The 13,683-nt window shown below is 45.6% G+C and overlaps 1 long non-coding RNA gene across 1 annotated transcript in view; it reads left to right on the top strand.

Annotated features, from left to right (window-relative positions):
* The first annotated feature begins 1,001 nt into the window (after positions 1-1,001).
* The window catches only part of LOC103678551, a 108,349-nt gene continuing 95,667 nt past the window's right edge, over positions 1,002-13,683 (top strand). Inside the window, exon 1 of the long non-coding RNA XR_572716.1 lies at positions 1,002-1,073. This is a non-coding gene — a long non-coding RNA (uncharacterized LOC103678551). The remainder of the gene's footprint in view (positions 1,074-13,683) is intronic.

Below are 13,683 nucleotides of genomic sequence, written 5' to 3' on the forward strand. Positions count from 1 at the left end.
GTGCCTGAAATTCTGCCCAAGGATGTGTGCATGCACAGATCAGTCAGCAGGGAGGTGGGGCACTGGTGATTTGCCCCCTTACTAATCCTCTCATCCTTTGCAATTGACATGTAATCACTTGTTCCTTTATTCTTAAATGCTTAATTGAGTGCCTTGACAGTGTTCCATTGCTGGAAATTCAGTGGCCCAAGTGAGACAGATAAGGCCCCTGATCTTACGGTGTTTATATTCCAGAGAAAGAAAGGGACCTAATAAACATGTAAACAAATGAGGTAATTTTAGATAGCCTTATGAAGAAGAGGAAAGAAAAAGGATAATGAAATGGAATGATTAGGGCTGGTCCCTAGAAGGAGGTAACATTGCCCAGAGGCCTGACTCGCAAACAGGCAAGTATCTGGTGCAGGTGAAAGGAGCCCCCGGGGGTGTGAGAGGCAGAAGCGGCTAGCCTAGTGCTGGAGGAGACGCAAGTGTGGGGAGAAAGCCAAGTGGACCTTGCAAACCTCCTATATTCAAGGGGGTGCTTTTAGGCTCCAGGAAGGAACATGGGTTTTATTTCAAATTCTGGGGGACTCTGTCACTTTAATACCTTTCTGGCTTTTCTTCCTGCAACTGCAGACTTCTGTCTCCACCTGCCTAAGACTTGTGGTCTTGAAGGCATCCTCAGAGCTAGCTGCTACTACCCTTAAGGGCGAGGCTTGTTTTTTCCTTTTCAACTCCCCCCAGAAAATAATAAAACTGTATCCTCTGTGCAAGCAACATGGTGACAAGAGAGAAAGGAGAAGCGGTCACCTTCCCATCTCTCCAGCATCATGAGCAATACAATTCTCATCTTTCATGGTTCAGTTCTTGCCAATATGCGCACTTTTTGTGTATTTCCTAAGATGAGAATGACCTGTGGTATGGAGCAAAATACAAATTATTTACCAGTTAATACCTTCCACTGCTTTCTGCCTTCCTTTCTCTAGCCTGTCTACCTCCAGAAACTGACATTGTCAACCATTGCGAGGAGCTGGTCATTGTGTGAATTGTTTTGAGCACATTATCTAGAATAATCAACATAACAACGCTGTGAGGTAAGTGCTATTATTATTCTCTTTTTACAGAGGAAAAACTGGAGGCTCACAAAGATTAAATAAATTGCCCAAGATTATGCAAATTGTCATCTCTAGTGATGCAGGCAGGCCTTAAACCTAAAAATCCCAAAGCTACTATGTTCTTGACCCTGGTCGATACCCTCTCCCTGTGGCTCCGTTAAGTACAAGGAGAATTCACCAAACTAGGTTCTTTTTAAAGGAACTTCTGCCTGGTTGGGCTAAGAAATGGAATGTCATTAGGCTTCCTTCATACGTGTCTCACGTGCTTACTGTAAATAATGCTGATCATTAACATGGTAAACAGCTTGGTAAACAGTTAAATGTCTACCAGACTCTTTCAAATATATGACCTCACTTGATGCTCTTACAGTAACTGTGTGGCAGGTGCTCTCTCAGTGTGCCCAGCTGACAGATGAAGTGGGAGGGAGGGCAGGAAACTGAAGTGACCAGCCCAAGGTCATCTGTGTCGGAGGCATCTTCAGCTGCCAGACCAGGAGGATGAGGGTGGGCGGGGAATGGCCAGTGGCTCATGTTATGGGTAGATAGTGAATTTCTTTTTTCCTTGTCAGTGAATCTTGCTGTGGCCAATATTATTACCGCTGGAGAGGAGGTGGGGATAAATGTTCACAATTTACTTCTGCATAAAGGTTAATGCTGTTGAGTGCCTCAAGAATTGCTCCAGACTCTTGACTTTTGGAAACTATTTACCATTTCCTCTATCTCTAACTCCCAAGGAATCCTGTGAATACCATACACACAGGCATCTTACGTCCAAAGTGACCCAGTTGGGTCAGGGCAAAGGTGGGCTGCTTGATTCTTCACAGTCCCAATTTTTCTTTCTAGCACAAAACATCAGCGCTGCCGACAAAAACTACTTTGTTGCCCATTTGAGTAATAGTTTACAGCTCACAAAGGGTTTTCAGATCTGTTATCATGACCATCCCCAGAGAGGCAGGCAGCCTTACTGTCATTTGTGCCCACTGTATGGGTGATGAAACTGAGTCCCAGAGAGTACGAGGCTAGTGAGTGGTGCTGTCAGGACTAGAGTTCAGTTTTGTCCAAGGTGAATCCCAAGTTTTTTCCACTACACGTCTTTCTTTTTATATTAAAAAAATAGATATGAAACATTCAGCCACCCTAAAACTGTTATTTACTGCAACCCTCCTTCCCCCCCTCACCCCCTACGGATAATACACATTATAGATCTGTTCTCTAGGGAGCATCTGAGCATCTGGCAAATGGTAGGATCTCTCCCCATGGCAGCTGGAAACCAGCAAGTGAAACATTTACCAACTTATTGACATAATAGTGTTTGTGTAGGTATCAGGCAAAGTTACAATTGCTTTTTAACATTCTGTTTAAAAATGAAAATAAATGTGACATCAAGCCCCAAATGGCTCTAATAGAATGTCAAGAATAATGAGTACTCCAGTATGGTAAGTTTATGGTTGTGGGAGGGAACCCAGGGGGAAACCCATTGGTTCTGTCTGAACACAGGATGGGGCTGCGGCTTGCAGGATAGGAGGGAGTTCAGGAGGCCTTTGAGGAGAACTGAAGGAGACGGCTGGGCCAGGGTGAGGGGGAAAAGGAGCTAGGAGGCGGAAAGATCACTAACTTGGGTGATGATCTCATGCCAGTCACAGGATCCTTGCTGTTGATACCCAGAGCAGCAGCACGTCAGTGTGTTAGCCACTTGTAAATGAGGGAGACTTTTAAGGGGCCAGCTATAAACTAGCAAAACAGAGATGGGACCAGAGATATGCAGATCCGAAAAGGGATGGACATCTGACCAGAGCAAGGATATCTGGAGTTTTAACATATCTAAAGAAGGATTGTGTCATTCTAAAGGGGACTAGGTCATTCCAGGAATCTTGGAAAACAGGCACTGCAGAGGCTGATGGGTTCTTGGCACCAGAACTGGGAGATTTTTCCCTATTACAGGTGAGGAGAGATGGATGCTCTGGGATGTGTTCAAACCTGCTAACCTTTCAGGTCACATGACTGTACCTTCGACCCTCCCAGATTCTGCTGTCTCTTTCCATGGGCAGGTCTGTTGATAAAGAGGGCTTGTGCTTGTTATGCCTGGGGGTGGTTGGGTCGGGATGGGGTGAAGGTGAGGGTGGATGGTGGGGCGGCTGCAGAGCCAGGAGCGTTCAGGATTGGGGATGAAGTGTTAGGGAGGGTGGTGGAATGGGCAATGGTGGGGGTAATGGGCTCTCAGACCAGCTGCTGGGTTTGGCCAACAAAAGGCCACGGTGACCTTGGGGAGACCGTTTCAGTAGCAGAGTGGGCCTGAAGCCAGCGTGGGCTGTGCAGGTCCACAGAGGAAGTGTCTTGAGCCTGGTGCAGTGAGAGCTAAGGCAATAGCTGGAGGGGAGTTGGACGAGTGTTCTTCTTGCAGTGTGAGAGATGGGAGCATAATTGAATGGGGGAGCTGTTGCAATAGAGGGGATGACTGCGGGGAGAAGAGCCTAGGGACAGAATGGGCCCCTGGAGCTCTGGTGGGAGAAGAGGCAGGACTGGAGTGTGGTAGAAACCTGAGCATGCAGGATCCAAGTCTTCCTTGCTGGGGCTGAGTGAGCCAGTTTGGGGTGGGTGTGGCTCTTATTTGAGGAGGAGGTGGAGGTTTGGAACCAGCTACCGAGAGAAAAGGGGGTCAAGGAATCAAAGTTTCAGATCCAGCAGGACCCGCCAAGCTCAGCCACACAGCTGTGAGGGCCAGTCAGGGTAAGGATGCAATCTCTCTTCTGCCCTCAGTGATGCAACTATGAGTAAGAGTCACCAAATCCTGTCTGCAATGTAAAAATGAAAGTGATGTTAGAAACAGAGCCATTATGAAATCTAAACACATCTTTCTTTCCTTATTTATCACCTAGCACATGACTTTGCCAGCCCTGTGTCTTTTCCCTAAGGGGGAAACTCATGGAGGGTCCAGGGCCCCTCCTCAGCTTGCCAGCTGGGACCTCATGTCTGCACACCTATTTTGGGAGCAAAGGGAAGCAGAGTGAGCATGCGAAGCTCCAATACCAGGCAGTGGGGAGCCTGGAAAGATCACTTTCCTAAGAACTCCAGTTTTAGAAGTCACAGCTGGTGGGTGCTTCTTTAAGCACCCCATAGGTACAGATGAGTTACTCTGGGATCAGCTATCCTCTTCATTTTGGTTAATGATGGCCAGCAGGGTTCCTCTGGATACCAAGGTTCCTAGTGCATTCCAAGTAGGATTTTAGTGTCCGCCAAGACAATTCCAGGAACACCTCCTGGGCAGGATGAACATGGGCCATGTGAATGAGCTACATCCTTGGGAGGCAGCCTAAGATTAGGGTGGGGTTCTTATACCTGGAGGTGTGTGGAAAGGCATTTTTCTGAATTGGGATCTTCCTTTTCTAGCAGGCAGGGTTTTTGCACTTCCCCTCCCCGGGACTTGCTTTGGGCTTGGGTGGAAGGAGAACGGGTGCCCAGATAGTCCCAGTTTATGAAAAGAGATGAGCACAGCCTAAGAATGGAGTCTCTTGGGGACAGCAAATAAGAAATAGCAGTGGGATGTCAAAGCTGTTCTGGTAAGAGTACATGGTACATGTTCTCTAGACTGGCCTTGTGGTGTGCATGGTGGTGACACATGAAAAATCACGTAGCGTAGACTTGGCAATTGGCCCTCAAGGCCCAGCAGTGTGGTGGAGAGGGAAGGCCCAGAAGGCCCAGATGCTAGTCCTGCTACTTCTCACAGTGTGACTTTAGGCCACTGTCACTCTCCGAGCTTTAGTTTCTCTGTCTGAGCTGGGTCATGATGATTCTCATATCTTAGAGCTGCTCTGAGGATCTGGGGTGGTAATGTAATTTGAAGTTCTGTGAAAATGTTGGCACCTATTACAAACATAAATTCTCATAAGTAGAGACTTCGTTCGGATAGGTAGAAACTTGCAAGAATTGAAGTGTGGACCACATTCATTTTATTCTGCAGACTTCTGATGTTGCCTGGTGTGTGAGAGGCTCCATGCTAGGCACTTGGGATACAAAAACAATAAGATGTAAATCTCTGGTCTGGAAAATGCCCAGTATAGTGAGGGAGGTGGGAAGCAGTGACTTCAGTAGAATGCGGTAAGTGCTGTGTGGGTAAGAGGAAGGCGTGCTCTAGTTTTGGGGTGGGATCCCATGTGAACTGAGCGGACTTTTGAGAGGGTGGACGGCAGGCTGAGGAGGGAAGAGAGGGCAGAGGGAACAGTGTAGGGGCATGCAGTAGCAGTCTGTTTGGAGACCTTGTAAGAAAACCTATAGGGCCAGGGCCTGATGTGGCCTACATCCCCATATGACCTCCGGAAGTGTGACAGGGAGCTGTGAGTCTGTTTGGTTCTCGTCCACTGTTTTCAAGGTGGTGATGAAAAGGAGACAGGGAGATGAGGAATTTGAGGTGTTGAAGGAGAGACCAGGAGCCTGGGTAGATTGGATGTGGGTCTATGTACATGTCAGATCCCAAACTCAATTGCTTAAGGCCAGACGCATGAATGAGAGGAGACTCGGAGGCTCAGCTGTACTGCTGTGGAAAAACCTTTCATTTTAGTTGACTGCACGTTTAGCTAAGGGTTAATACCGTACACACAGAAAGTAGTCCTTTTGCTTGAATCCAAACACCGTTCCTAGTTGGTGTAGGTGCTTCCTTCCTTATACCCCCTTAGGCTCAGCATCCAGCTCAGATCAGCTGGCATACAGGCCCAGCTCCTTCTGGTTCATCTATTCCAAAATATTCCTGACCTCTGTATATCTACACCCTCTATTTCTACCCCAAATATTTGGAATATGCACAAATAATTATTTTTCATGGTTAAAACACCATCTCATTAGGTGGCACCAGGCCGAGGGCACGAGGAGGTCACAGTTGTGCAGTGAAAAAGGCATAGTGCACATTCTCTGAAACCAGGTGGGCTTTGGCCATCTAGGTGCCATCACCAGAGATGGTTGTATCATTTGATCTCCTTGGGCTGAGTTTCCTTGTCTGGAAGGCAGAAGTACTACAACCTACTCTATAGGCTTTCATTTATTTATTTATTTTAAATATTTTATTCATTTATTTGACAGAGAGAGAGGGAGGGAGAGCGCAAGCAGGGGGAGCTGTAGGCAGAGGGAGATGGAGAAGCAGGTTCCCCAAAGAGCAGGGAGCCCGATGCAGGGCTCGATCCCAGGACCCTGGGATCATGACCTGAGCCGAAGCAGGCGCTTAAGGGACTGAGCTGCCAGGCAATCTCCTCTGAGGCTTTTAGAGTTAAATGACACAACCGATGTGGAAAATCACTTGGTACGCTTGAAGGGAGGAGGCATTTGTGATTGAGGAGTTCAGTGCTTTATGCAGTACATATATTCACATATATCATAAATCATACACATACACATCCTCCCCTCTGTAGTATGCCTCCTCCTAGTTTGTGGCTCCAGAATGAAAAAGCTGTTTAAGGAATCAACAAGGTGAAAAAAAGGTCATATTTAAATGAACTTTTACAAGTCTCATGTCCTGAATACATGACCAAGTTATAGAGGTGGTATCAAATATTCAAAAACATCCATGAAGTACAGGATGGTGATGGAGAACGTAGACTGTAGCTAGCAACATGCAGACCAGAGTCCAAACCCCAGCACTTCCGAGTGGTGTGGAAGCTGCTCCGAGCCTCCATTTCTTGACGTGTGAAATGAGTATAATAATACAGGCTTCCTGGATTACTAATACATGATGTTTCGCCCAGTGCTTCGTACAGGGGTGGTGCTGGTTAAGAGTGTTGTGCACACAAGCTACCCATTCTCCTCCTCTTCCTCCTTTTGGGGAAGATTTTTATTGTTTTAAGTTTTCTATTAACTGAAGTTTCTTTGATGACCATGAATGATACTTGCCTTCGTATACTCAACAAATATTTATGGAGTTCCTATCCTATATCAGGCACTGTGCTAAGCTCTGTAAAGTTTTGAATGAGAGAGTGTTTGTGGGAGATCATACCTCTAACGTGAGTAAAGCACTTACTCTGTTCTCATAGCCCTCTGTCAAATTTCAGATGCTTGAAATCAGCCATTAATTTTGAATCCTCTATTAAATTCAGAAGACAAATGTGATTACATTTCAAGGAAAGGGTTGGGTACTGGTATCTTCTTCATCACTACATTATTATGCTCTGCTTTTTTTTTTTCCGCCAAAGAGATTTGAGGTGGCATTAAAAAAGCAAACAAAAAACCAAAACCAAAAACTGTCACAATAAGGAAGACAGGTCAAGAGCCATGAAATATAAAGAGAGAGTTAGTTGATCCAGATACATAGTGTAAGAATATCTCTTGCAATAATGCACAAAACTTAGAAGTGAGCTTCGTAGCACTCAAGGGGAAAACGGAATACGATGAATTACAGTTCATACTGGACAGGAAATAAAAGTGACCGAGTGCATCAATAGTCACTTTCTTTTTCTTTCAGTGGTAAACTCTTAAGTGAGGTTATGAGAGAAAACTTTAAGGTACATTGAAATGAAAAGCACCTCCAAAATAGAACGTTACCGAAGAAATAGGAGTGTTCTTTGTGTGACTGTCTCCTACACCAAGAAATGGCAGGTGTGGATGCACGTAAATGATGAAATAAAGCATCGCAGTCAAATTCTGAGGCTTTCTGGTGTTCTGAATGATACAAGAACAGCTTGAGGAGACTCCAGGGAAATGAAGTGTTTCCATTGTCTTTGATTGTTTTCTTTCAAGTATCAGTCGTCTCAACCAGGCTTTTGGCGATGGACGGCAAGCAGAAAATGGTACATCCGATTATAGATCAGGTATCTTAATGCTGCTGAAATAGGCAAAAACAAGGTAGCAGAAAAACACTAAGAAACAAAAATCAGACGAGCAACTAATCTGTTGATTGTGGAAACTTCCTCTTCCCCACTGCATGACTTTTATGGTGTTTGATAGCAGCCAGAAAATGGAAAGACTTTCATAATGTCTATATTTATTATGATTATTTTTGGTTCATTAGGTATAGTGCATCATTACCTAGGCTTTGTTCTGATCCTAAAGGACAGTTCTTACAAATATCAAGTTGAAGCCGTAGGCACGTATTCTCCCAGAAATGCTAACTTGTACTTGGAGATCAAAGGACTGAAGGGTTCTATGTTATGTGCAGACTTGTGTGTGATGCTACAGCCCAGATTTTACCGTATCCAATAGGACTTTCATGGACTTGCCCCACTCCAGGAATGATTGAGTTAGTTAGGGAAGCCTGGAAAATATTCTAGAAGATGATAGTAAACGGTTCCTGAGAATCTTCTGCATGATCAACAGTGATCTTCTGTAGTGAAATAATTCTTCCTTTATCCAAAATATTCATTAAGCAAGTGTTACAGCACATCTAGCATCAGCTATTTGCCAGGCCCAGGGTAAGGAGTGGTTGTGGTACTGGATGCAAAGTCAGGCTAGTGGGAGATGCAGGGAGATAAATGAATAGCAGTGTGCCAGGTGACACAGTGCAAGGCAGCAGCAAGGGTTCCTGGAATCCAGAGGGAGAAGCTTGAGTAAGTGTCCCAGGAAGGGAAGGGAGGAAGGGCATTCCACGCCAGAAGAATAGCAGGCACCAAAGTGCTGCAACATGAAATAGTATGACGCAAATAGGAAACAATAAAGAGGCCATGTGGTGTGAGCAGAGGGACTGGGTGGTGGAAAATGGGGCTAGAACCTCAATCTATAAATGTATGGGTTGCATGGGAGCTGTTGCTGCTGTTCCATGGAGAAGGTGACCCTTGGAACTCTAGTGCAGATGGGAAGTTGGTAATATTTCCACTTATACCAGGGTCCCTCTTTCTAGGACTGATATCATCCTCTTATGTTCAGACTCTGGGCCAATGTCCTTTCTTGGCTATTGGCCAAAGAACTTAAGTTCTTTGTATCCAGGAAGGTTTTGCATACCTTGAAAACCAAATGAGGGATTTGGATAATTGTCCTTTTTGAAGACATTGGAGACAACTGTAGGAGTGTCATGAGCAGAATTGTGTTTTAGAGTCATCAGTCATAGCATAGAGTGGGTGAGAAGAGACTAAGGCAAGGTAGCCATTTGGGATAACACTCCCATGTGTGGTACAAGGCTGAAGGCATGAGTGGGACAGTGGTCAAGAGGAAGGAGTGAATAGGAAAGGTTACTCATTGGTTATGGGGAAATGAAGGAAATGGTAGATTCAAAGATGACAGTCATTTCTTAAAAGACTGTCAAAGAAGTGATTAGTGGTCCAGTTCTCTGAGAGTGGTGGCATGTGAAGAACAAGGATTTTGGGGAACATGATCAATTTTTTGAAACTGTTCATTTTGTAGTGCCCAAAGGACATATCCCAGTGGTGCTTGGATCTAAAGGGTTGGAACTCAGGAGAGAAATATGGGCTGAAGACAACGATTTGGGAGTGTCTGGTAAGAACATGGCCATGTGAAGACATGAGATCTCTGGGAGTGCAGAGTATGAGAAGAGGGCCTAGGACAGAGTCCTAGGGAACAGGGACACTTCCTGCTGGCCAAAGGAGATCTTTAAATGGCAGCTCCTCTTACTGTGTGATGTTAGGTAAGGGCCTGAACTCTCTGTTCCTCAGTTTCTTTATCTGTAAACTAGAGATAATTGTGGCACAGGTTTCTGCCCTATCGAAAAGTACGGCATTCCTATGAAACCTTCTGTAAGCCAAAATGCATAGAGCAAAGAAGCCAAGGCCATTTCATAACAGCAAAAGTCCTCTTTGGGTTTCTTTCTGTTAGGGAAAACAGGTATTAGTGTAGGTCTTCCGTAGAAGTGAAGTAGTGTAAAGTGAACTATCAGAGAGCAGGGAACCGTGGAACTACCCGAGTGTTATGTGGGGGGTGAAATGAGTGAATGCAAGTAAAGTGCATACCAGGGTGTTTGCATGCATTAAGGTATCAGTATGTTAGGAACTGTTTTTCTCAGGTGGTCATGGGAGCCACACCTGGGAAAACACGGAGGGTGATGGGTCTGAGAGTGGACAGAAGACTGGGTTTTGAAACTCACTTCTATAGGCTGTGAGACCTGGAACCAACTTACTTCACTCCTCTGGAGGCTCCCAAGCCTTGGCAAATGGAGATAGTACCCAGAATACTTGTCCTTACCTGGGCTGACACTGGCATTAACCATGGTTTGGAACCACTCCATCCCTGAGATTCTTACGTATGTGTTCTGGGATCTGACCAAGGCATCAGGATTTTAAATAACTCTCCAGGTGATTCTGTCGTGCTGCCAAAGGAGAGAACCTCCTCAGAAGGATCTAGTGGCGATCAAAATGGAAACGATGTGGAAGGGCTTGGTCAAGGCTAAGGTACTTCTGAAACCTTCTCTTTGTTTTCTTCACTAACTCTGAATTCTCTCTCTCTCTCGTTAACTTTAAAAGTATGTCTTGTACTTAAAAAAAAAAAAAGAATCTCTTTCAGTGCAGGCCATCATAGAAAGCAGACTCTTGTGGATGCTCTATCTTTGGCTCCGAAGCACACCCAGCCCCACCCTAATAATTTGGGCTCAGCAACATTGGTTTGCTCTCCAGGGGCTCTCTCCAGCCCTCTGGCAGCTCTGGAAGGCACAGATTTGACAAGCACTGAATAGCCTCTATGTGGGGAAGACCACAGGGACTGAAGTGGTGGGGCACAGGTTCCCAAGGAGCAGTGCAACATGGGACTTGCCTGTCAGAACACTTTGGGATTCAAGAAAGCCCACAGAAGGGGAGCCCGCTGAAGAATCCGAGGGGAAGGCATGCTGCTTTAGGACCTGGTGCTCTGTGTGCACAATTGCATGTAAAAGCTCTGGATGCTAGGAGAGAATTTCCACCTTGTTTTAATAGCAGCTTGTGCACCCATTCATCATCCCCCTCTACTTCATTGTCGGCTTATCACAGGAATCACCGTTGTTTTTGTCAGCTCCCGTAAGCCAAAAGGTTGGATTTCTGTATCTAGACCTAACCTAGTGGGCTTCTGTCACATACGGTCCTGTCATTCAGTCAACAGACATTCATGGCTGGCATTATCCTCAGGGATACACCTGGAACAGCAGATTCTGATCTACTGGGAGCTTTGTGCTAATGGTTACTTGTCCACGAGCAGACTTTACATTTGCTAGTGAGATTCCTGTGTTCTTCTAATACCAAGCTCCAAGTCCCAAACTCACCAGTTCGATTTCTGCCCTATCTTACCACCTCGAGCCTGGGTCCCCAAATTCCTTTTGATCAAGTTCATGCAAGCCATACCATCCATCCAATTATCCATTCATGAAGCCACTCAAATCTCTAATTCCCCCCTCTGTCCACCTTCTCTCACTCACCTAACCTCAGTCCATCCATCCATCCATCCATCCATCCATCCATCCATCACCCACCTATCCAACCATCCACTCACTTTACTCTGTAATCAAGTTCAAGTTTCTAGCTTTCAGAGAGTTTGTTTGGTATTTCAGTTATTATCCCATGGAGACAGAATATACTCACCATATACTATTTTATTATTATTACTAAATTAATTGAATTATTAATTCCAAAACATTAGGGGCTTTCTCTCTGTCTGGTATTGTGCTGGTTATTACTAAAGATGTGATAATGAGCCTGAATTGAATCTTGAAGACTGAATGAGCATATTCCAGGTAAAGAAAGTGGGTTGAGGAGTAGGGAAAAGGCTTTCAGGCACAGGGAACAGTGAGTGCAAAGTTTTGCAGGTAAGAGAGGCAGTGCAGGTTATGGGGAACTGCACGTAGCCCTAATGCCTGGGTAGCAGAGTGGGAGGCACAGAGTCTCCTGCAGTGCGACTGAAAAGATAAGCAAGGGCTGGGTGATGAAGTCTTGGTAAAATGTCTAGAGCTGATAAAGGGATTTCAACTTTGCAGTTGCACCTGACACTGACTTGACTGTTCTGTTTAAAACCAGAGCAGAGCCACCGCTCATAGACTTGGTCTGGGAGCCAGGTCTCCTGATCCCAGGGCCACCACTCTCTGTTCACTGCCCTGTGGGCCACCCCTTCTCCTCTGACTCATTCTCCTTCTCCCCATATCTAATCTTCTTCATTTGTCAACTTTTAATACAGGTCTGCAAACCCTGTCAGAGCTCAATAAATGTTTGTTGAATGAATCACTAATTCCTGATGAAGGTATGTGTATTTGTACCTGAAAGACCTCTTGAATCTCTTTCTCCATTTTAGACCTACTTAGAGTTGTGTTGGTAGAAAGGGACTAGATTAGTATTGAAAAAAATCAGGCTGCAGGCCCTGGCTCTCTCACTGACCAGCTGTGCCTCTGGCCTCTGCTTCCACATCTATGAGATATGATCGGTAGCTCTGATTTGCCCGGTGCTTTCAGGGTAGTTGTGAGCTGTGAATAAGTCCATGCCTATGAGAAGTCTCTACTAACTGTTGAGTTCTGCATATCCAGAAGGTAGTGTCCCTGCTTCTCCCATAGTTTAGACAATTGTCCTGTTGTATCTAGATAATGGCAAATCTCCATGCCTACTGTATCAGTCATGGTTGTAGCAGAACACAGATTGTACACTTGGGGGTATTTAATAAAGTGACTTTTACAAAGGGTTGGGTGGGGTTTGGGGAAACCAAAAAGCATTAGGGCAGTACTTTGAGACTAGTAATAGTGGGCATCTTGCCCACTCCTCTGGGACCTGAAGGGTCAAGGGGAGAGAAGCAGAGGATCGATAGATATATCAGCCTCTCTCCCCATTTCCTCCCATCTCCTGCCAGGACCTCCCATACACTGAACCTGAGAAGTCAGAGTCAAGATTATCACTGATGTAGTCCGTAAAGGTCAGCCTCCCAGGGCAGAGAGCAAAGCGAAGAAGTGTGCAGTGTGAGTCTGGGGTCAGACAGCAGGTGTTCAGCACCCCTGCCCTATTTACCTTTGTTGTCTCTCCAAAACTGCTGTTCTTGCTATAAAGACCCTTGTAGCCCCCTGCCCCTTACCTGGATCACTCCTATTTGTCATCCAACCTTTATTCAGGCCTCATCTCCCCCAGTAAGCCTTCCCGGAGACCTTTTCTGTCTTGATACTGGATGTACTGTGGAGATTGTTTGCTCTCTGGAGATTGGAACTCTGTTTTCTTTCTCTCCCTTACCACCCCCACCTGACTCTCTCCAGCCCTCACCCAATGCCTAGCACAGGACCTGTGGGGAGCAAACCAGGAGGTGTTTGTTGCCCTGAGCGGAGCCTTGTGACCTTGAAGCACAGTTCTTGATGGGTTTTGCCTCTCTTACAAAACCTTGGGTGGGTCCCCATTTTCTGTGAATCAGAGATATTCCATACCCCTTTCTTTGCTGTCTGACAACCTCCTCCATCTGCCCTCACTGTCACCTATCTGATCTCCAGCACCCATGCTGGCCAGCCTGTTGAATTTGGGCATTCCCGCCTTCCATTGCCATACCTTGGATTGTTTAGTGACTCATTCCTATTCAGTTTGTTTCTAGAAGTGTATTTCATGTGATATGGATTGCTTGAGTAACTCTGGCAGCCTCAACAAATTCTGGGAGAATCAGAATGTAAAATGCAATGATCCTTACACATACACATTCTCTTCTCCATCTAAATACACGTTTCAGCTCCAGGCTGATAAAGTGC

This window comes from Ursus maritimus, unplaced genomic scaffold, assembly GCF_017311325.1.
Source record: "Ursus maritimus isolate PB19 unplaced genomic scaffold, ASM1731132v1 scaffold_17, whole genome shotgun sequence".
In the NCBI taxonomy this organism is placed as follows: domain Eukaryota; kingdom Metazoa; phylum Chordata; class Mammalia; order Carnivora; family Ursidae; genus Ursus; species Ursus maritimus.